The sequence below is a fragment of the Canis aureus genome, chromosome 1, assembly GCF_053574225.1.
Source record: "Canis aureus isolate CA01 chromosome 1, VMU_Caureus_v.1.0, whole genome shotgun sequence".
NCBI classification, from domain to species: Eukaryota; Metazoa; Chordata; class Mammalia; order Carnivora; family Canidae; genus Canis; species Canis aureus.
Window position 1 is genome coordinate 59,547,802 of NC_135611.1, and position 22,079 is coordinate 59,569,880.

General features: G+C 44.1%; 1 long non-coding RNA gene across 1 annotated transcript in view; it reads left to right on the forward strand.

Annotated features, from left to right (window-relative positions):
* Positions 1–12,369, forward strand: part of LOC144315942 (uncharacterized) — a 63,110-nt gene extending 50,741 nt beyond the window's left edge. Inside the window, exons 2-4 of the long non-coding RNA XR_013381687.1 lie at positions 10,881–10,938; positions 11,031–11,292; positions 12,143–12,369. This is a non-coding gene — a long non-coding RNA (uncharacterized LOC144315942). The remainder of the gene's footprint in view (positions 1–10,880; positions 10,939–11,030; positions 11,293–12,142) is intronic.
* Positions 12,370–22,079: the final 9,710 nt, after the last annotated feature.

Below are 22,079 nucleotides of genomic sequence, written 5' to 3' on the forward strand. Positions count from 1 at the left end.
GGTAGCTACACTTGTGGTAACTATAGCATAACATATAAACTTGTCAAGTCACAGTTGTACACCTGCAACTAAAGTAAGAGTGTCTCAACTATACTTCAATGGAAAAATAAATAAAAGAAGGCAAAAAAAGCTAAAAGAAAAAGAGAAAGTAAGACAAATAAAAATCACAATACAGATCTAGAGATAAATCCAAATATATATTGTAATAATTCTCTAGGTAAAGGCAAATTTTGTCAAACTAAATAAAATTCTGCATTATGCTCTTTGTAAGAGATATACATAAGCATAAAAACACAAAAAATATTGAAAGTCAAAGGATTGAAAAGACATTCAGGAAACATCTAAATGAAAACTGGTATACCTAAATTAATATTAGACAAAATACGATGTAAGTCAAATATGAAGTCCCATCATGACAAAGCTAAATTCATAACGAGGATATAAGAAATAAAAACTTCTACATATTTAATGAAATCTCAAATTATAGAAAGCAGAAATGGGCAGAACTACAAAGATAAGCCCATAAGCATAGTGGGAGATATTAAATATCTTTCATAGCATATGACAGATAAGGCAGACAAAATATCTGTCTGGATATATAAGATTTAAAGAGCAAAATCAAGAAACCTAATCCCTCAATTTGGAGTATACACATTTTTTTGAAGCACAACCTGGCCAGCTCAATTGGTTAAGCATCTGACTTCGGCTCTGATCATGATCTCAGGGGCCTGGGATTGAGCCCTGCATCAGGATCCCCTACTCAGTGGAGAGTCTGCTTGGCCCTCTCCCCTGCCCCTCCTCCAGCTCATGCTCTCTCTCTCTCAAATAAATAAAATCTTTAAAAAGAAAAAAGTACAACTTGCTAAATATTTCCCAAGAATAAATAGAACCTGAACAGTCCTATAACTATTAAAGAAATAATATTAGTTAAAAATCTTCACACAAAGAAATTTTGATCTTCAGATTGTTCTAATCTTACACAAACACTTTCAGAGAATACAAACTGACAGAGTACTCCCCAACTTATTTTACGCAGTTAACATTACCTTGATGCCAGACCTAGACAAGGACATTGCAACCAAAACCAACCAACCAACCAACCAACCAACCAACCAAAGAAAATCACTCTCAAGCATGACCATAGGTCCAACTCCTTAACAAAATTCATATTAGGAAACTGAATCTGAACATTCATAATGAAAAAAAATTATGATCTATTACATTTGTCCCATGAGTGTAATATTGGTTCACATTTAGTTAATTAATTAAAGATTTTATTTATTTGAGAGAGGGAGAGAGAGAGAAAAAGCAAGGGGCAGGGAGAGGGAGAAACAGTCTCCCTCTGTGAGCCCAAGGCAGACATTTAACTGACTGAGCCACCCAGGCACACCCCTGGTTCACTTTTAATTTGTTCACTACCTCACAAACAAATTAAAAGAGAAAAATCATGTGAGTATTTCAACACACGCAATTAAAAGAAAACAACACTGGAGAAACTCAACATTTATTCAGATTAGAAAAATTCTTGGTGACCTGATAACAGCTATTGTCACAGCTTGGATTCCTCCGTAAGAAGAGTCTAAGATGGAGATTAACATGCAGGAGGTTTATTAGGGATTGTTCTCGACGTCAGTACCTCTGGAAGGAAAAGGAAGGAAGTAGAAATACACAGGAGGATAAGTTGGGTTGCAGTTGAAAGCCTCTGCCAACCCTAAAGAGCACTCTGAAATGAGGTCGTTTGGAACTGTCCTGACCCGGAATGAGTAGATGGGGCCTTATCTCGTGTCAGCCTGAGGTGGGCTGCCCAGAAAGTAGGTGTGACATATGCAAAGGGACTCTTTTCAGTGGAAGAAGGCAGACAGCTGAGGGCTCTCTGTCAGCAGGATTCCTAGCTGCTGGGAGAATTACTTCAGCTTGGAAGGGGGGCCTCAGAAGCATATCACAAGTGTCCTTTATAGGCATGTACAAAAAGCCTAAAGCAGAGGTCATATTTAATGTTAAATGTTCCCTTTAAGATTAGAAACAAAGACAAGGAGGCCCATTATCACTATTTCTATTCAGCATTATGTGGGAAGGCATGAAAAAGCAAAGCTTTAAGGATTAAAAGGGAAACAAAATGAATATGATATGGACATTTATTTTCTTCATGGACAATCTACAAATAATTATAATAAAAAAGAGTTTGTCAGAGTCGTTGGATGCAGAGTCAATATATATAGGTAGGTGTATCTACGTGTGCCAATGGCATGTCTATATTCAAGCAATAATTTAGAAAACCTTATTTAAAAATACTGTGAACAATGCCATAAAAATATAACTGGAAATAAATCTAACAAAAAGTATGTAATACCTTTGTGGAGATGATAAAACTTTATCAAGAGATGTTAGAAAATGTCTAAATAAATGGAAAGATATATAGTACTTATGAATGGAAGACTCTGAAATAAATATATTAGTTCTCTCTAAATTGATTTATAGATTTGATGAAATTCCAATAAAACAAAAATACCAGAGTGGTTTTTGTGGAATTCAACAAGCTGATTTGAAAATTTTTATGGAAGCATATACCAGGGAGGAAAAAGAAATGTGGGAAAACTTGCATTACTGGATATGACTTAACAGACTATATGACTACGATGTAGATACAGGATGAGATAGACAAATGAAACAGAAGAGGAAATAGAGAGTCCAGAGAGCAATCTGTACATATATAGAAATCTGATTTGTGTAGATCATTGGGAAAGAGCAGATAATTTCATAAACAGTTTAAGGGCAATCTGGTTTCCATATACTTTTTAAAATCCTGAGAACAGATCTTTATCTTCTATCATAAACAAAAATCAATCTAGGTGTTTAAAAACTTAATGTGAAAGGTTAACAACATTTCTCTTTCAAAAAAATATTTTATTCATTTATTCATGAAAGAGAGAGAGAGAGGCAGAGGGAAAAGCAGGCTCCATGCAGGGAGCCTGATGTGGGACTCGATCCCAGGACCCCAGGATCATGCCCTGGGCTAAAGGCAGGCGCTAAACCGCTGAGCCACCCAGGGATCCCTGGCTAACAATATTTCAAGTCAAAGGTAACAACCATACAATTTTAGAATAGCATATAGAGGATATCTTCAAATTCTTGAATAAGGAAGGGTTTCTTAAAGAACACGACAAACGTGCAAATCATACAGGAAAAGATTAGCACACTCACCTACTTAAAAATCAAACATTCTGGTGATGAAAGACACAGTAATGAGAGTAAAAAAAGCAACCCCCAAGTTGGGAGAAATTGTTTGCAGCTCATATTATCAACAAAAGACTAATATTTAGAATGTAAAAACTTAGAAGAATCAATATGGAGAAGACACAGAAACCAATATAAAAATGGAGAAAACAGATGAGCCAGATATTTACAAGGAAGGAACACAGTCTATAACCAGAGGAAAGGACGTCAACTTTGTAAGTAATCAGGGAAATGCAAACTAAACTCAAAACGAGCAGTATAAATTATCAGTTCTCTTTTGCTTCAAAACTTAGTAGTTTAAAGCAACATAAACACTTAACACTTCACACAGTTTTTGTAGGTCTGGCATTTGAGAGCGGCTTAGCTGGGTGATTCTTGCTCAGGGTACCACAGTCAAGAAGACTGCAGTCTGAAGTGAGTGGGGTTGTGGTCTTCTAAAGGTCCACTTCCAAGATGGCAGTTTCCAACATCAGCGTGCTAGCCATGCGAGTGAGCCTTGTGGAGAACCCGCTTGAGTATCCTTGTAACACGGCAGCTGGCTTCCTTCCAAGCAAGGGATCCAAAAGCAAGTCTGGCAAAGCTGTGATGTCCTTTATGATCCCACGTCAGAAATCCTAGTCTATCATTTCTACTTTACCTCATGGTTTAGGTAGATCAGCTGTATTTATTGTGGGAGCACAGTATGGAAGGAAAGGAATTGCAAGAGGCAAGATTCGTTGAGAACCATCTTGGACGCTAGCTACCACAGGAATAATGGCACATCTAACAGAATGCAAAAACTTAGAAGTCCACCACTCCTGAAAGGGGAGAAAATTACAGTCTCTAGGACCGCATGGAAAAATCTCAAGGCGAAAGAGTTATCATGTTGTATGGGCCCCCTATCTTCTTACCATTTTTCTGGCAAGAGAGAGGCATCAGGACCATCAGGTCATGTTGTCTCTCCTTAACCCAAGAGGATAGAGCAGTGGAAACTCTGCATCTGCATGTGCGATCACTGGCACGACCACATTAAGAAATATTTGCACTTCCTAGGAGATTTGTTTGAACTTGTACACAACCTGGGTCCAGCAACTTCACTCCAGATATGTCCATTAAAGATAGTTTGACATATGTGCCCTAAAAAATGTGTTCACAGTAGCCTTACTCTAAGTAGCAAAAATTCATTAACTAATCCATAAACAAACCAATCATGGCATAGTTCCTTAAGCGGAATACTATATTATAATATAGTATGAATGTACTAAACTGCACGCGTTGTTTTTAGGTAATTTCAAAAACAGTTGTTGAACAAAATACACAAGTCACAAAGAATATGCACAATTTCTTCTTTAGAGATCTATACACATGATGTAAAACTATATAAAAAAAAAAAGAGAATGACCAATATAAAACATCAGGTGGTAGCTACTTCTGTGGGAGAGAGAACAGGAAGTTAGAGAAGGGCACTGGTAATATTCTATTTCTCAATGCCATGCAAGGTTATTGAGATTCTTTAAACTCTACAGATACATTTTATACAGCCCCTTTGTAAAAATGATATGCTTCACAACAAAAAAAATTGCAAATTAAAGTGTTCTTAAAAAGAGACAGAATTTAAAATGTCAGGGCTATTTCAGTGAGCAAACAAATCGTTCTCAAATCTTCATCATTACACATCAAGTATCGCTTCATCCTCTATCCTTCTTCATCAAAACAGAAAAGTGTAAATATATCAAGCCTGAAAAAAGGGAGCTGGGTTTCCTCGATTCACAAATGTTACCACAAAAGTCATGGTTATTTGCCCTCAGAGCTTCTTCTGATTCATTGTCTGGCTCCAGATCTTTGATGTGTATTTTCAGGAAAGCTGCTAAAATAGACTGAAAATAGTAAGCCCAAATCTAAACTTCATGCCAAAGAAAGATTAGAATTTCATTGAAATTGATTTCCTAGGTGAATTCTCCTCTTTTTCAGATCTGTGGCATCCATGCCATTTTAATATCAAAAAATGTATTACTCTCTTTATGCTCCATAATGTTCTGGAAATGTTTCAGAATAGAAATCTCATCAACTCCAGATCAATTACCCACATGGCCCTAAATATTAGGGTTCTCCTGTTGATAAAAGGATCAACAGAAAATATTTCCAGGAACATAGTACAATTTTTCTAATGTGTATACTAATCAGTAAAATCTTTCTAAATGAAGTTCTTTCTAAATTGCAGATAGCTTTCAATAAAGTATAAGCATTTTAGCTGCCTTAATTATACCAAAACAATTCATTGGCTTAAAAAAAATCAGCACAGATTTGATAGGCCTGAGGATCAGCATAGTTCTTTGGATTCTTTTCTTTATATGTTTCACTTGATTTGCCCACTGGCAATAATATTCAGAGTAGAGCACAGATCAACGGCTCCAGTGGCTTCACACAAGCTTCTCTTTCCTGATCCATTTGTGGTGACAGTGCCTCTGGACAGTACGTGGGGACTCACATTTAGTCCCTGGCTCTTCCATTTAACTACTTCCAGAGTCGTGGTGAGAAAACCGAGACTGTAGAAAACCCAAGTGTTGAAAGATATCTTTTTACCTCTGATTCAGGCAGTAAGTGCCACACAGTAGTGTACAAGCCATAACACCTCTAAGTTAGGCTGTGGCACGTGTTGATGTGGGGGTCCTGCAGAAGCAAGGGCCTTTTGTCATGGTGCCAAGCACGCACCTGGCCCAGGGGTTTGAGAAGCTGAAGGATCCTAGGGAGATGGAACAGTGGCGGGCCTACCTGTTGCCTTACACCCAGGAGGTGAACCAGCAGATAAGTGACAGTGGGAGTGAGCTACCAAAACTAAGTCTGACTGATTAAAACTATAAAAGGATGTACTGTAAGGATATGGGGCACCTCACTGAAGTGAAGAAACAACTAACCAACCAGACTTTTGGTAAAGGACAAGAATTAGGGTAGATCCAGGAATCTAGATAGTGGACCTAGAGAGTATTTCCTCACCCCCCCCCCCCACCAGATACTATCTATCATCAAAATAAATTTACCTCAGTATTTTTCTGTTCTTGTATCACTGTGCTTAACTTTCAAATTCCTGCTATTTTTGGCTAGTTTGGATCATGTGACTACTTCTAGACAAGGGGGAGTTATGGCATGATGGACAATTTGACCCAGATTGCTACAGTGATGAGTTTCGGGTGGGATGGGAAGAGATCCCATGTTTTCCAAAAGAAAATCAGGGGTTGTCACTGAAGAATATTGGCATTGATGTTGGGCTGGCAAAATGGCAGACATCCATTATGACCCTTTTATCAGGAATTAATCGGCTATATTCTTACCTCGAACCATTGAACAACTTAAATGACTGCTACAAGCATTTGGGCCTTAGTCTGCTTGGGCTGCCATAACAAGAGACCAAAAATTGGGTGGCTTACACAACAGAAATTTATTTTCTCACAGTTTTGGAGGTTGGAAGTCTAAGATCAGGGTGCCAGCGTGGTTGGGTTCTGGTGGGAGCTCTCTTTCTGCCTATAGGTGGCCACCTTTTCCTTGTGTTTTCACATGGCATTTCCTGTCTCTCTCTTCCTTTTATAAGGCCACCCATCCTATTGGATTAGGACCCCACCCTTGTGACTTCATGTAATTTTAATTATGTCTTAAAAGTCCCACCTCCCAATACAGGCATATTGAGGATTAGGGCTTCAGTGTATACATTTTGTGGGGACCCATTTCAGTCGTTGGCAGGTACCTACTACGAGGCTCACGATTTGCTAAATAACTCACTTTCGATAGTCTGCTTGTCCTCATGCATTAATTTGATTGCAGGTCTGGTGAGTGCTTGCCATTTCCTGAGCAATCTGTCAGGGTTTGTCAGGCTCTATGGAGAGTCCTGCCTGTCCTCCTGGACCCAGAGACCCTGTGCCCAAAGCTAGAGACCTTGCCTCTGATGGCTCATCTGTCTCTAGGACTTTCCTGCAGTCTGGCTCTACAGCAGTCACTGCCCCAGTCTTGGTAGCGCCTCTTCTTCTGTTTTTCTGACACCCCAACAGGAATTACTAAGAGAGGTCTTGGGGAATTGTGGAAAGACGTGGAAGTCAGAACACCTGTGTTCTATTCCTAGCTTGAGCACTTACAAGCTGTGTGACTTTAGGGATATCACTTCATTTCAGTAAGTTCACTTATGCCACAAAAGTGCCTTGACTTCTTACAAATTTGGGCTAGGCATTGAGAGGTCCGTGGTACATGGTATGAAGGAAAGTGTAGGATGGTATCGAACATGTGGGGGAGGGTGGGGAGCTACCAGCGAAGCTGGCAGTGTAGGTCACAGAAGGCTTTCTGGAGGAAATGACCTCGGATAAGAGAAATGAAGGATGAGCAGGAGGTGCCTGGGAGCAATGGAGGGGGCAATGTAGGGAAGAGGAGACACCAAGGCAGAGGGAACAACGTGTGCCCAGGCCCTGAGGTAGCACAGACCTGGCACACTGAACTTTTGCCTGGATCAAAGAGGGACATGGCAAGGGTCGTTTATATAAACCAAGGTGGGCAGGAAGGCACGGGAAAAGCATGCAGCCATCAGCCCTGCCAAAGATTTTGTTTTGTGTCCCGGGACCTAAGGTGGGAGTAGGGGAGAGGCATGCTCCAATATGTGTCTAGTGGGGTCGTTGTAGGGTCAAAGGTGATATATAAGCTACCCATGTGTGAATGGTTACTTGGGACCTCTAGTTCACTGATTTCTAGAGAATTTTGTTTTTCAACTTCTTTTCTGTATTGGTGTCCTATGGCTGCTGGAACGAATTCCTGCAAACTGAAGACACCACAAATGTATTACCTTCAGTTCTGGAGGTCCGAAGTCCAAAATGGGTCTCACTGGGCTAAAATCAAGGTGTTGGCAGGGCTGCATTCCTTCTGGAGGATCCTGGGGAGAATCTGTTTCTGGAAGCCTTTTCCAGCTTCTAGAGGCCACCTGTATTCTTGGCTCATGGCCCTTCCACTTCCAAAGGCAGGAAGGTCCAGTCCAACCTGCCTCACATCCTATCGCTCTGACACTCACTCTCCTCCTTCTCTCACTTATGAGGATTCTTGTGATTACACTGGGCCCACCTGGGTAGCCCAGGAAACTCTTCCCATCTGTAGATCCTTCTCTTAATCGCAACTGCCAAGTCCCTTTTGTCATATAAGGGAACACACCCACAGGTCCTGAGAGTTAGGACATGGACACCATGTCCTACCACGGACACCATTTGCCTACTGCTCCCTAGTGCAGCTTTAGTGTGTCCAAAGCATGAACAGAATCAAGTTTCCTCTTCTCTCTTTTAGGTTTTGTTCTCAGTGTGTTACTGAACAGTAAAGTGAAACCCAAGGACATCCGAAGTTGGATCAGTCTTTTTTTTTTTTTCCCTCCTGTGTCTGAGAGATTTCAAGAGAATCCCAGAGAGCTTCCTCTTTATGAGAGGGTCAGGTGTCAAAGCCACAGGCCTCTCCCAGTGCTGCTGGGGAGAGGAGCTCAACAAGTCATTTCTGGTTATCACAACTGACTCACTGTTCTCAGAATATTCCAACCATTATCTGCAAATCTTTAACTATGAATGCTCGGCCGAGCAAGATTTCCTCCCTACAGGGTTACTTGTTGGAGAGGAGGGCACTTTAAAGTATATCCCCTGACATATTTTATAGCACAGAGGTAGGAAAAGATTCAGGTGAATAAGAGAAGATATGGAACTTGTGTCCTTATGGGGGAACAGAGACAAAGCAATTCCTTAAAGTATTATACTTTGCCATAATGCTGCTATTAAGGTATGAGAAAAAACACCACTGGGGATTGTTAGTGACCCATTTAAAACGAAATTAATTGGCAGGGTATAGTTATAGAAATCTCTCCAGTGGCCGCTCTGGAGGAGCGGCTCTGATAAGGAAATAAAGGGTTGTGTTCAGGTTCTCTTTTTCCCTTTAAGCAAATGACTAGGGTTTCCTGATTCCAGGTAAAAACTGACAACGTACTACGAGCAAGTGAAAACTTACCCCCTTCAGATGCACAATTGTAAGAGACGTGAGTCTGCAGTGGCTGCACCGTGCTGGGCCTGCCAGCTTGGGCTTGGGCCTCCAGCCCCAGTGCGTGGGAGAGGGTGAGGACCTGCGGTGGGAGTGCTTTAAACTGTAGGGTGAAAATGGGCTTGAGGAGAGGATGGGTACTAGAATGTCCAAGAAGACAAGGTCATGTCTGCAAGGAGAATGGTACAATCTGTTCTCATGAGTTGCCTCCTGTGTGACAGGGACAAGAGTTGAGAATAGAAAGGTGTACTGACCAAGGGGATTGGAGAACGAACTTTCTGGACAAGTGTCCTTTTGTTTGCCCCACACCACAGTCCTGGGTCATCTGGTTAGATTTGCTTCCTCAGTGAAAATGACTCTGTTTTCCCGGGGCCTGAGAAAGCCCCTGGGAGAAGGCGCCAAAGAACTGCAGGCCGGATGGGGCCTCATCTTGGCAGGACAAATGGACAAGGGGCACCCAGTAGGCAATATCCACTTTCCTGGACTCCCAGGGCGGCTCGTTCTTCCTTTCTCAGCCACTCTCAGACCTCCACTCTCTGCTTTCCCCTCAGTGCTTGTCATCGGCCCCATCTCCTCTGCACCTTTCTGCGGCTTGCCACCCAAGGCCTGCACCCCGGTGGTTTGCTCCCCTTAGGGGTGGGCACCCAGCAGGAGAGCAGAGTCCCCCTCTGCCGGAGTCTCCTTTCCCACACTCCAAGCAGGAACTTGGAGAGAAATTGGGGGCAGGGGGAAGGGGGGCCGGGGTGTCTTTCTTTCTCTCTCAGAATCCTGGCATTGAACCCCTGCTGGGATTTATGTGCATTGCAGTCTACAGCTGGCCCAGGTCTTTCTATTACAGCTGGAATAGATTCCCCAGGTAATAAATTGAAGGATCCTCCCCAGGCTTTCCAGCAAAATTACTTATGCTATTAGCAGCATGAGGCGGGCCTTTATAAGGGAGACAAGCCACCCTGAAGTTCTGTCCGTCTGGGTGTGTGAAATGCAGAGCTACCCTCTGGCTTTGGGGGGGGGTACGGGGTGGGGGCAGCGGAGAAGGTGGACATTTGCCTCTTGAGCCCCTTCCTGAGGTCTGTTCCTAGGACGACGCCATCTTGAACGCTTTCACTGGGAAGCCACAGCTCATTAAAACCAACTAACTAGACGCAGAGGGACAAACAGAACAGCACTTTGAAACTCTGACTTGGCCTTAGGGTTTAGTGACCTGCCTACTCAGATTGCCCTGGTGTTGATCTTCCAGCAAAGCTGCCTCTGTAAATAAATCACCAGGTGGCCCCGTCCAAGCCTCTGAGAGTTTGTGTCACCCCGTCTGTCACTTCTCCCTCCGGCTGCCGCAGCTTCGACAGTTGGGTGCAGGGCTGGCAGGGACCCGAGCGGCCTGGTCGCAGAGCTGCTGAGCCGCTGCCTGAGGGAGATCAGCTGAGCTCCTGTAAAAGGCTCCCCCCCCACCCCCGCTTTGTGCACGTCCTGGATAGAGGCCTCGTGGCAGATCATCAGTAGCACCTTTTTCCAGCAGACGAGCTCCGAAAAATGTGAAGTAAAATCTTACATTATTGTTATTGTGGTCATCTCCTTTAAGGAATCACGAGTCCTTTTTAAATGTAATCAAATCCTAATTTTCTCTCTTCTAGAAGTGCTGCTTTTCATATGTCGGAAAATGGTTATTCCTCTAGAGAAGAGGGCACATGGGTGAGTGAGCCATTTAGCAGCAATATAGTTAAAGTGTTGAGAGTTAATCATTTCTATTCCTACTCTCAGTAAATCTGTTTTGTGTGTCCCAGCTTGGAACGTTACGGAGGACGCGAAGGAACATCTGAAGACAATATATCAGCGAGGCAGCCCGGGCCTCCCTGGGGTGCAGTATTTGTGGATGTGGGGGCTATTGAATGGGCCGGGGAAGGACGCAGTGACCTTGCAGGCCTGATGGTTTCACTTCCCGAGAGTGTCCCAGACACATCGTTTCTTTCTGTCCTCTGGGAAAAGGGGGTAATGAAAAGCAGCAGAGGACATGTTCTTCAGGAACCAAAAGCAACAACAAATAGGGTGAGGAGCCGACCTTATCTCCTGGAGCCTACACTTAACGTTCCTCCTTCTCTCTGGGGCAAAACATGACATTGAACATTTAACAATACACAGCGAGCGCAGTCCCTGCTGGAACCAGAGGGGCACTCCGTAAACAAGAGTGGACCTAACACTCTAAACCAAGCAGCACAGAGGGAAGGGGTTTGTTGCGGTTATAGGACACACACACACACACACACTGTCAGCCTAGCCATAATCATCACTCCCGTCCAGTATGATGGTTTAGCATTTACAAAATGCTGCTCCCAGAGATCCTGCAGGGTGGGTGTTATGGGCTGAGTTATGGCTCCCTGAAAGTAATGCTGAAGTCCTAACCCTGGGGCCTGACGATGTGACCTTATTTGGGAGTAGGGTCTTCGCAGGAGTGATTAAATTGAGATGAGGTTGTGGTGAATTAGGATGGACTCTAGCCCAATGACTGCTGTCCTTATTAAACAAGGACAATGTAGACGCCCATGGAGAAAAGAATGTCCCGTGAAGATATGGATACACAAGGGAAGACAGCCATGGAACAATGGAGGTAGACATGGGAGTTATGCAGCTGCAAGCCAAATGTGCTGAGGATTGCCAGAAGGCCGATTCCAAGGCCAATTCCCTTGGCCACAAGTAGCTAGGCCAGAAGCGCTGAATGGATTCTCCCTCTGAGCTGCCAAGAAGGAAACAATCTTGCTGACATTTTGATTTTGGGACTTTCAGCCTCTGGAATTGTTACAGAATACATTTCTTTTGTTTCAGGCCATGTAGCTGGCAGGATTTTGTTACAGCATCCCTAGGAAACTAATACTGTGGGCCTTATATTTTTAATTTATAGGAGATGAACACGGGTTTCAGAGATGCTAAGAAAGTTGCCCAAGATCACACAGTCAGAAGAAGGTTAACATGGAGACTTAAAACCCGGAGCTATTGGAGCACCTGGAGGGCCCAATGGTTGAGCATCTGACTTCAGCTCGGGTCATGATCCTTGGGTCCCGGGATCGAGTTCCATGTCAGGCTCCCCGTGGGGAGTCGTCTTCTCCCTCTGCCTATGTCTCTGCCTCTCTCTCTGTATCTCTTATGAATAAATAAATAAAGTATAAAAAAAAACAAAACCCAGAGCTATGACTTCAAGTATCAGCCTGCCCCCTGTCCTGCCCCACACCCCCATGACCTCTGAAAACAGTTGGCATGGAGGAGAATAAAAGAGATATGCAGCAATTTGTATCTGGGTGAATGACTACTCAGAAGAATTGAAATCAGAGATATGTGTACACCCGTATTTATAAGAGCATTATGTACAATGGCTAAAGGGTGGAAGCAACCCAAATGTCCATGGATGGATGAATGCATGAACAAAATGTGGAATATCTATGCAGCCTTGGAGAGGATGGAAATTATGACACGTGCTATGACATGGAATGAACCCGGAGGACAGTTTGGTAACTGAAACAAGCCAGTTACAAAAAGACAAACACTATGATTCCACTCCCATGAGGTGTCGAGAGTAGTTAAATCTATAGAGACAGAAAGTAGGAGGGTGGCTGCCGGGGACTGGGGAGAGGGGGCGGTGGGGATAGGGTTCACTCTTAGAAGAGGTAACCAACCTCCAGAACTCTTTTCAGCAATATAAATGTACTTAATACTACTAAACTAGACCCTTAAAAGTGGTTAAATGATAGTTTACGTGTATTTTTGCCACAGTTTTAAAAGGAGAGAGATGTGGATGGGGCTTGTTCTGCTAACAGGATGGTTCGCTTGGCGTAGCTGCGAGGAGGCGGCCAGACTGCACAGGCTCGCGTCCTCACACAGAGAATAGTGTGCCTGTGACCTGCCCCCCGTGGAGGCATTCAGAGAAGGGAGGTCACCTGCCTTCCTGCGGGGGGTCTGGAAGCCCAGGCTCTGACAGTGGCCGCCTTTGGCCTTCACACCAGCACGCACTCGGCACTGTTACTCCATGCTGTTGGAGGCGGCTTGGCTCAGGCAGTTAGCATCTGCCCTTGAGACTTGGAGAGCCATGTGCTTCTCTCAAAAGACTTGAGGAAGACAAGTGAGTCTTACTTGTTAGTAGAAGAGCGATTTTAACTGCCTCACTTCCTGATTTTGCTGGCTTGTGGTGAAGAGGAGAGCCACGAGGGGCCCGCTCAGGGCCTATTCCCTTCACCTCCGATCCCCTGCTCCTTGGTAGCAGAGCTCTGGCCCACAGGGTAAGAGACAGCTTCGGCTCCCTGCTTCCTGGACGGGAGCTGAGCACTGAGCTGCTCCGGGCTCCTGGGCCGTGGGCCCTGGCCTGCAGGGGTGTGTCCTCAGCACTCTAGGCGAGGGGTACGTGGCCATTTTGTTTGCATCTTCCCTTGTTTTTGTGTTGCTGACACACAGTTATAGTCTCACTTGATGTTTACAACCCATTCTACTGAGATTTTCAGGGGTGCAAAACTGAACTGAGAGTTTCAGGGGTGCAAAGGGGCTCCACAGATACATAGCATCATACTGTTATATGAGTGTGCTGTTTACTCTCCATCTGGTCCTTTAGATCAACTCTGTCTTTCTCTGCTGACCTCTAAAAATGACACACATGCCCAGTGCTCCCCGTGCTTTCTGGCCTCCATTTGGGTTCAGCCCCTGGGAGACCCTGGCAGGGGACAGGAGGTGCCCATGGTAGTATGGCCTCTCCTCCCTCCCTGTAGCTTATGGCTGCATTCCGCTGGTGAGGCCACAGTTTCTGTGGGCATACAGTGGGGTGGCCCCCCGTGGCTTTGGCTTTCCCAGAGTTCCAGCAGTAGCCTCCTCCTGCCAAATGACAAAATGAAAACAATTTAATAATGAGTCTGAGGTCCTTTATTCAAGGAAAAACAGCTCATGGACTGGGGGAGCAATCTTCCAAAGGATTCTGGGCCAGGGTGAGTTTTATAGGGTGTTAGAAGTGGCAGCATGGAAATAGGGCAGGATTGACTGGGGCTGCATATCTGACCTTATTTAGAAAGATCAAGGAACAAGGAAATAAATGTAGAGCCCAGAGTTGGCTTGGAGTTGGGGATTGGCTGACTGGATAGACTGGGTTTCTGGTCAAGTGGAACATTTACAGCAACACTAAAGTTCCATTTGCTGACAGAGCACCCTGGGCAGGAGTGGCTCCATCTTGGGCCTAGAAATTTACTTCCACACTCCTTTTGCCCTTTAGGCTTTGGGGTGTAACAGCTTACTGCTGGTGTTAGGCCCTGGGTGTTTCCTTATCTTTTGGTGACTCTTTAATTCTTATCCACACCTCCGTCAGTAGCTCTATTACTAAACTCTTCAATTACTCCTGTGAGTGCCATCGGAGTCCTGCTGAGATGCTGACTGATATATAGTGAATGCCAGGAGAAAAAAAAATATTATCACAGAGATCCAAGGGGCTGGGAAAGGATAGGTAATATAAAAAAAAAATACAAATCAAGAGTTGATTGATATACTGAGGTTCTGTGACTCACTGACTGGAATTTTTAATGTGAAAGGCCCAACGGTTCTACCGACTTGATTCTGCGGCTTTTTATTTTCGGTAGTCTTAGCATCGTTTAAGAGTTCTGCCCTCTGTATATTCTGACCATGATTCCTGCCCATGATTCTTGACCGTAAGTGTGAATGTTTTGGGGACCAGCTACTAGGAGGAGCTACACACAGGTGACCTAGTCCAAAAAGATAATATTAATAGCAAATAATGATGACAGCGAGAGAGACGGCTAACATTTATTGTGTATTATCATATGCTGGGAATTGTGTTCAGTCTTTTATGGAGCATCTCATGGAATCCCCACAACAGCTCCATGAAGCAAACACCCACATTTACAAATGAGGAAACCAAACTTAGAGAAGCTAAACACCTGCTTTAGATTTTACGTTTACATTGCAAACCCAGGCAACCTGATACAAGAGCCAGGGCTGTTACTGAATGGTTTTCCCCAAATGCGGCTCTTGTACAGGTGACACAGGAGACAATTTGGGGGCAGTGTATGGGTGATGAGTTTGATTTGATTAGTTATGTGCTTACATTTAGGATTACCTTCTATTTATGACAAGTGATACTGGTTTCCCATTTTCAAAACTGGTGTAGTTTCCCTTTCCAAATAATGAAAAGAGAAAAACTACATAAATTCAAATAAAAAATATTAAGGAATTATGTAGGCTGAGGTTGAGTAGGGCCAAAATTCTGACTCAAGCTTGGGGAACACTGTATTGCTCCACACCGGCCCTCGGTGAGGTCCAAGCGTCGACATAGAACTAGACTCTGCTAGATGCTAAAAAATTAAACATCGATTCATCTGCTCCCAAATGCCCTTCCTGATTAGCGTACCCACATTTTGCCTATTTTTAAGGTTTCTATGCCACCAATTGGCTCATGTAGAGTTGACAATGAAGGCAATGATAGCATAAGATGGGAGTTGTGTTGGTTCGTGTGTAACTTCTTAGCTGAGGGAGGCTGTACAAGTGGGAGTAGCGTTATGATCAGTAACAGGAGAAGAATAGTCCTCAGCTCCCCTGTTGCATAGATGGAGCTCTTCCTGCTCCACTTGAATTACATGAGTGCCTATGATTGGGCTCCTCGGCCTTGCATTCGCAGGACCCCAGCCCTCTCCAAGTCACGGCCACTGCATTTCTTGGAAATCAAATACAGTTTCTCACCAGATAGGGTAAAGTCCCCAAACCTTAATTAGAGGCACTAAGACACCTCGTAAGACAATGGCAGTCTCAGATTCATGTTTCTTACCTCCCCCGGATGCCCCCCAAATGTGCCACCTTACTGCTATCGCCACCATCGCCACCACTACCACCACTGCCTCTACTGCGACTGCTGCCACCATTACCCCCCACCCCCCAATCACTACCACTACTTCCCCCTCCTCCTGAAGCTCAAGTCTCATCCAAGTTCCTCATCCAATCCTGACTCAGGCCACATATTAGTGGCTACATAATAGTGGCAGGAAGGGAGGTATTCAGCATGAGCCCATCTGTGCTGTTGGTCTGAGCCATTATATACCCCAGTACCCACCGCTAGGCTTCCAACTAGTTTTATCCCCTGGAAGACTTGATTCTGACGGGGGGCAGGGTAGGGTGAGGTTTTGGGTTTTGGTTTTTTTTTTTTTTTCCTTTCCAATTCCAAGTCCTCATTACCTGGCTCTAGAGGAGGCCTCCAGCATGGATTTTTTCCTCCTTGGCTGATTGTTGGGTCATAGCCCTTCAGAGCTGAGAGACTGAATTATAGGAACAGGCCAGACTGCATATAAAAATCTGCAGCAACCTGCCCAGGAAACCAATCCCCGTATCTACAATAAACAAGGCAGAAAGCCAGTCTGCTCTAAGGCAGACTTCCAGGAAGCCAGGCTGCTATCTCTAGTGACAATCCAGGAAGCTGCACAATACCTTCTGTAACCATTGACCCCAGACAGTCAGGACTTGATTGATAACTGAGAGCTTCCCTAATTTTTGTCCTTGTTTTTAACTTACAACCAACCACAGGAAGCCAAATATGTGCCCCTAAGCAGTCATATAGGATGTTCCACTTCTAGTTAGCCTCCCTACAGCTTCCCTGGACCAGTGCTTCCAATCGGGGCACTCCTGAAGTCCTCACTTTTTTCTGCTCTAAAACCTTGCGCCCTCTGTCTGGAGTCTCCACCAGAAGGAAGTCATGATGGCTGACTCCCTTGCTATAGCCAGCTCAGAACACATGGCCTTTGCTTTTCTTATTTAGTTGGTCTTTATTTCCACAGAGCCCAATACGCTTACCCTGTAGTGCCCTGACTGATGATGAGGCTCCAGACCCTAGACAAGATTCCCATCTTGTGGACAAGATTCCCATCCTTTTCTGGGGAGAAGAGTGTGGCCAGGGAAGTGAGTCAGCATTAGTACTTTTGTGCGGAAGGGCCCAGGCAGGGCTTGGCTGGACTCCTCATAACATATGTGGGGTGCTGGCTTCTTTTAAGAGCAAGACTATACCTGGGGTTTAGCTCTGGTTCTTTATATCCCAGGTCTACCCACTCCCTGAGGGTTGGGGCCTAGCCTCACTCTTACCAATTCCTCCTTCTTAAGGATTAAAGCCTGTCTTAGGAACCCACGATCACTAGAGTGGTCCTAAGCCCCAATGATTGCATTTCCTCTCTGCCAGCTGTCTGTCTTTAGGGCCGAGTTGGGCTGCTCGGATTCTCCTTGTCCCTCTCCTGCTCTGCCCCCCAGGGATCCTCAAAGCCCTTACTTTCACCCTCTGCCACCGCGCACATTTACCGCTGCCTGTATCAGATGTGGGGCTAGCCGGCTCTGTTCTCACAAGCTGCCCAACACAATCCTATCTGAATCATTCAGTCTCCCTGCCAGGCTTGGCTCTGGCCAAATTTTGTAACAGGTTGAGAAGTGACCACAGGATGGCACTCTGAAGCTGCTAGCCAGCAAACTACAAAGTCTCCAGGGAAGCTGGATCCGTATTTTTCTGTTTTTGGGAATGTCAGAAAAACTGAAAAATGATAATGATCAACAACCTCCAGAAATCTTAATATGATTTTGCCGGGAAATCTTCCTAATCAATGGCCACTGGTGTTTGACACTCGCCAAACATGAGTCAACTAGCCTTCTTCTGCACGCATCCCCACCGCCCAGGGTCCTCTTCTCTTTGCACCCACACCTGCACATTCTGTCCTAAATAACTTGTCAGTTGCTATGAACCCAAAAATACACACACAGAGATTTAAGAAAGATTAAAATGTCTTACCTAAGCATGAGTGAAATGATTTCTCCTTTTGTTTGGGTCTATCATTATGCTAAGTAAATAGAAGCCTTTTCCCTTTCCCATATACATAGCTGGGCAAATCACATGCACGAATGAAAACTGCCCACATCTAGAAAAATCCCTCAGCTGCTCTGGCTGATTAGTCATTACACATTTACATAGCACAGACAAGGTTGCCCAGGTAATCACACAAACATTTGGTCTTTTCCTACACCTTCTCAGATGATCCAAATTCTTAGGAATTGACGTTTGTTTTGTGCATGCTTTTAAAAACAGCAGTGGTGAGGTTTTTTGGACTTATTTTTTTATGTGACAAATGATAGCCTGATACTCTCTGAGCTCCGTGTGAAAGACAACAAAGCACAGTGGGGAGACAGACATCTTTAGGGTCAAGGTAGGGAGGAAGGGGGAGCTGAATCCTGGCTCAACCCTTACTTTATCTGTGACCTTGGTCAAACGTTCTCAACTTCTTTTGCCTTTAATACCTTTAATATGCTTATCTATGAACTGAAGGAAGGAGTTTTTGACTTCTAAAATTGTTTGGAGGGATTAAATAACGTGAGTCTGCACAGTAGGTGCTCACATTGGTAGCCGGTATTCCTCTGTGTAGACTGGATGATCACAGAGTATAACCTATGGTGGAACAACGGAAAGGTCAGGAAAGTTCCTGGTGCTTCTTCAGAAACCCCACGCGGTGATTAAGAGCATGGTCTTTTGAGTCAAACTGTCTGGATTCAAACCCTTGTTTTGCCACTTTTGTAGCAGACGAATTCAGGAAAGGTAAGATAAGCTTTCCAAGCCTTAGCATCCTAGTTCGTAATGGTGATAACCGTATTCCCTGCCTCAACACTGAGAAAACACAGGTGTTAAGGGTGAGATTTTGTCCCCCCCCCCTCAAAAAGATGTTGAGGTCCTGATCACCAGTACCCAACCAAGGCACTTTAGTTAGTTAGCAACAGGCTCTTTGCAGATGGTCAAGTTAGCATGAGGTCCTGGGGGGCGGGGGGTGGCTAAGCCCATGCAACACGTGTCCTTATGGAAGAGGAGATTTGGACACAGAGAGACACTTACACAGGGAGCACACGATACGGAGGTGAAGGCAGAGATCGGGTTGTGCATGTGCAAGCCAAGGGATGCCAAAGATTGCCAACAAGGCAGCAGGAGCTACGAAACGGATTCCCCTCAAAGACCTCTGAAGCAACCAATCCTGCCCACACCTTGATTTCAGACTTCTGGCCTCCCCAACTGGGAGACAATACATTGTTTTCATTAAGCCCCCCAGTTCTTATGGCAGCCCCAAGAAACTAGCACCTGGAAGCCCGAACCCAGCGTGTGGCACCTGGGAGGTGCCCACACATGGGAGATATTATTACTGTATCTGTTGGCCAGTGAGACCTCTCCCCCTTACTTACTAACATCAGGTCCTTTGCACGAGAATAGTCCCAGCTGGTTTCTCCTGCCTGGTTACAAGAACCTACATCTGGGATCCCTGGGTGGCGCAGCGGTTTGGCGCCTGTCTTTGGCCCAGGGCGCGATCCTGAAGACCCGGGATCGAATCCCACGTCGTGCTCCCGGTGTGTGGAGCCTGCTTCTCCCTCTGCCTATGTCTCTGCCTCTCTCTCTCTCACTGTGTGTCTATCATAAATAAATAAAAAAAAATAAAAAAAAGAACTTACATTTTACTGTGATGCGTAAATACAGCAGCAAGGAATACACACAAAGGCAGATTTCAATCAAGCTGTTGTGTAGAATTTTATTTTATTTTTTTTTTGTTGTGTAGAATTTAAAAAAATTTAAACACTTGGAGCCGAGCATCACTAAGCACAAAGCCCGCTGTATGAAGGGTTGTGCTAGGTAAGGGTGTGACCAAACAACTTCTGTAATTAAATTGCAAGGTGTACCGGCAGGTGTCATGCCTGTGGCTAGCAAGGGACAGCTAGGAGTACCGAGGGAGGGAGGTGCCACCCCATCTCCAGGGAGCCAAGGTTCACCTCATGAAAAACACAAGATTCCTAGCACGGCTCCTTGGTGGCAACTTTATTTTACACTTGTCCTGTGACAGCACAAAGAAGGCAGTTTTATTCTCTCATTTCTTGATAGGACCTGTCGCACTGGTGACAGGTGGGCAGAAATCTTGACCCATCTGGCCTGTGACTTGATTTTGGATCTTGGCATCCGGACTGGCTCTAAAACCAGCTACAGCTCAGAGAAGCTCACGCAGCTTCTGACTCCCAGAAGGTGTTCAGTAATCACTATGTGTTGTTAGACTAAAAATGAACGGCAAAAATTAAATATGTATTCTCTGAACACTTGATTCTGGGCCTTAAAGATCATTCCAGGCCTTTGGACAGCCCCACAGGAAAATATGCTTTAGAAGTTTGAAGTAAAAAGCACTGGTGGTCTTACTTTCTGGAGAAATTAAAATGGCAAGCATTCCCCTCCTCTCATACATGCTGTGTACAAACAATCCCTAGAAATGAACTGTCTGGAGTATTTTATTTCTTAATTAATCCAGTTTTGCTATTTGGTATAAATAGAATGATGTTCAGGCTGAATGAAAGAACAGGAAAGTTTAGGGGATACAATCCAAGAAGGAGTTTCAACTCCCTCCACATCTGCTGCTCTATTTTGCTTTAAATTAGATTTTAAAATTAATTTAATTTTTCATTTGAAGTGGCTCAGCTTTATCTCACCCTTCTCTCTTTTCTTCCAGCAGCTGGTTCTCCTGTCTGTGTCCCTGGTACCTCTCTTGGAGACCAAATACTACTTTCTACATCACCTGATAATTCTTTTTCCATTATATATATAGAAATATAATATTTGTATATAGTTATATATAATATATAATTTATATATTATAATTCTATTTCCACTATATATAATATTTATATATATAATTATAATATATATATATTTTTTTTTTACCTAGCTAGACAGGTAATGTTTCGGCAAGAAGAGCATGACATCGGTTGACAGGACTAGGCTTATTGGTATATGAAAAAGATAAGCTTTCCTCCACTGATTTAGAAATTCCACTCCGTGATTCACCTCTTTCTGAAAGCACCACCCTCTTTCAACATGCAGATACTCAAGGTACACAATACACAGCCCGACATAGTAGAGCTTCATTCTACCTTCATTCTTCATCTGCAAAACTGAGACACAGCTTGGGACTAACTGTGGCACAAGGCCATTGTTGAGAATCAAATTTTCATGTATTTATTAACAGTCAGTGACCCGCCACACAAGATTTTTATCTGCTGACCACAGAAGCCATGTAAGAAAATAATGATTAAATAAAATTAGGGAATCAGGAACAAGAAAATTATACACAATAGCAGAACATAAAGAATAAGTCAGGAGGGATCCCTGGGTGGTGCAGCGGTTTGGCGCCTGCCTTTGGCCCAGGGCGCGATCCCGGAGACCCGGGATCGAGTCCCACGTCGGGCTCCCGGTGCATGGAGCCTGCTTCTCCCTCTGCCTGTGTCTCTGCCTCTCTCTCAATCTCTCTGTGACTATCATAAAAAAAAAAAAAAAATTAAAAAAAAAAGAATAAGTCAGGAAAAACATGTGTAGGTGCTGGGGCTGGGTGGGTGGACTATATGGTTTCTGTAATTAAGCTTTGAATATGACTCTGAGATTCTTAAAAGTTCAAGGGTTGAAGGTCAGTTACATGTTTTTTGTTTCTTTTTTTTTTTTTTTTTTCATGATCAGAGAGAAGAATGAGGCCTCTAAGAGATGACATGTGGAACCTGAATGTCCTTGGCTCCCCCAGCATGTGGGTACAATGAACTGACATTTTCATTCATATACTTTCCTCTGCCTTCTGACCCCCACTTGTCAATCTTAGCACCTTATCCTTCACCCACTACTCTCCTCCATTTCCCTATCTCTCCATATTTCCTGTAGCCCTCCTCCCAAACAGCAACATCAGCAACCTGCCTATAGACACTCATTTGTGCAAACAGACCTGGGTGGGGGTGGTCACCCATCTCCCGCTAATTAGATGAAACGAGATTTG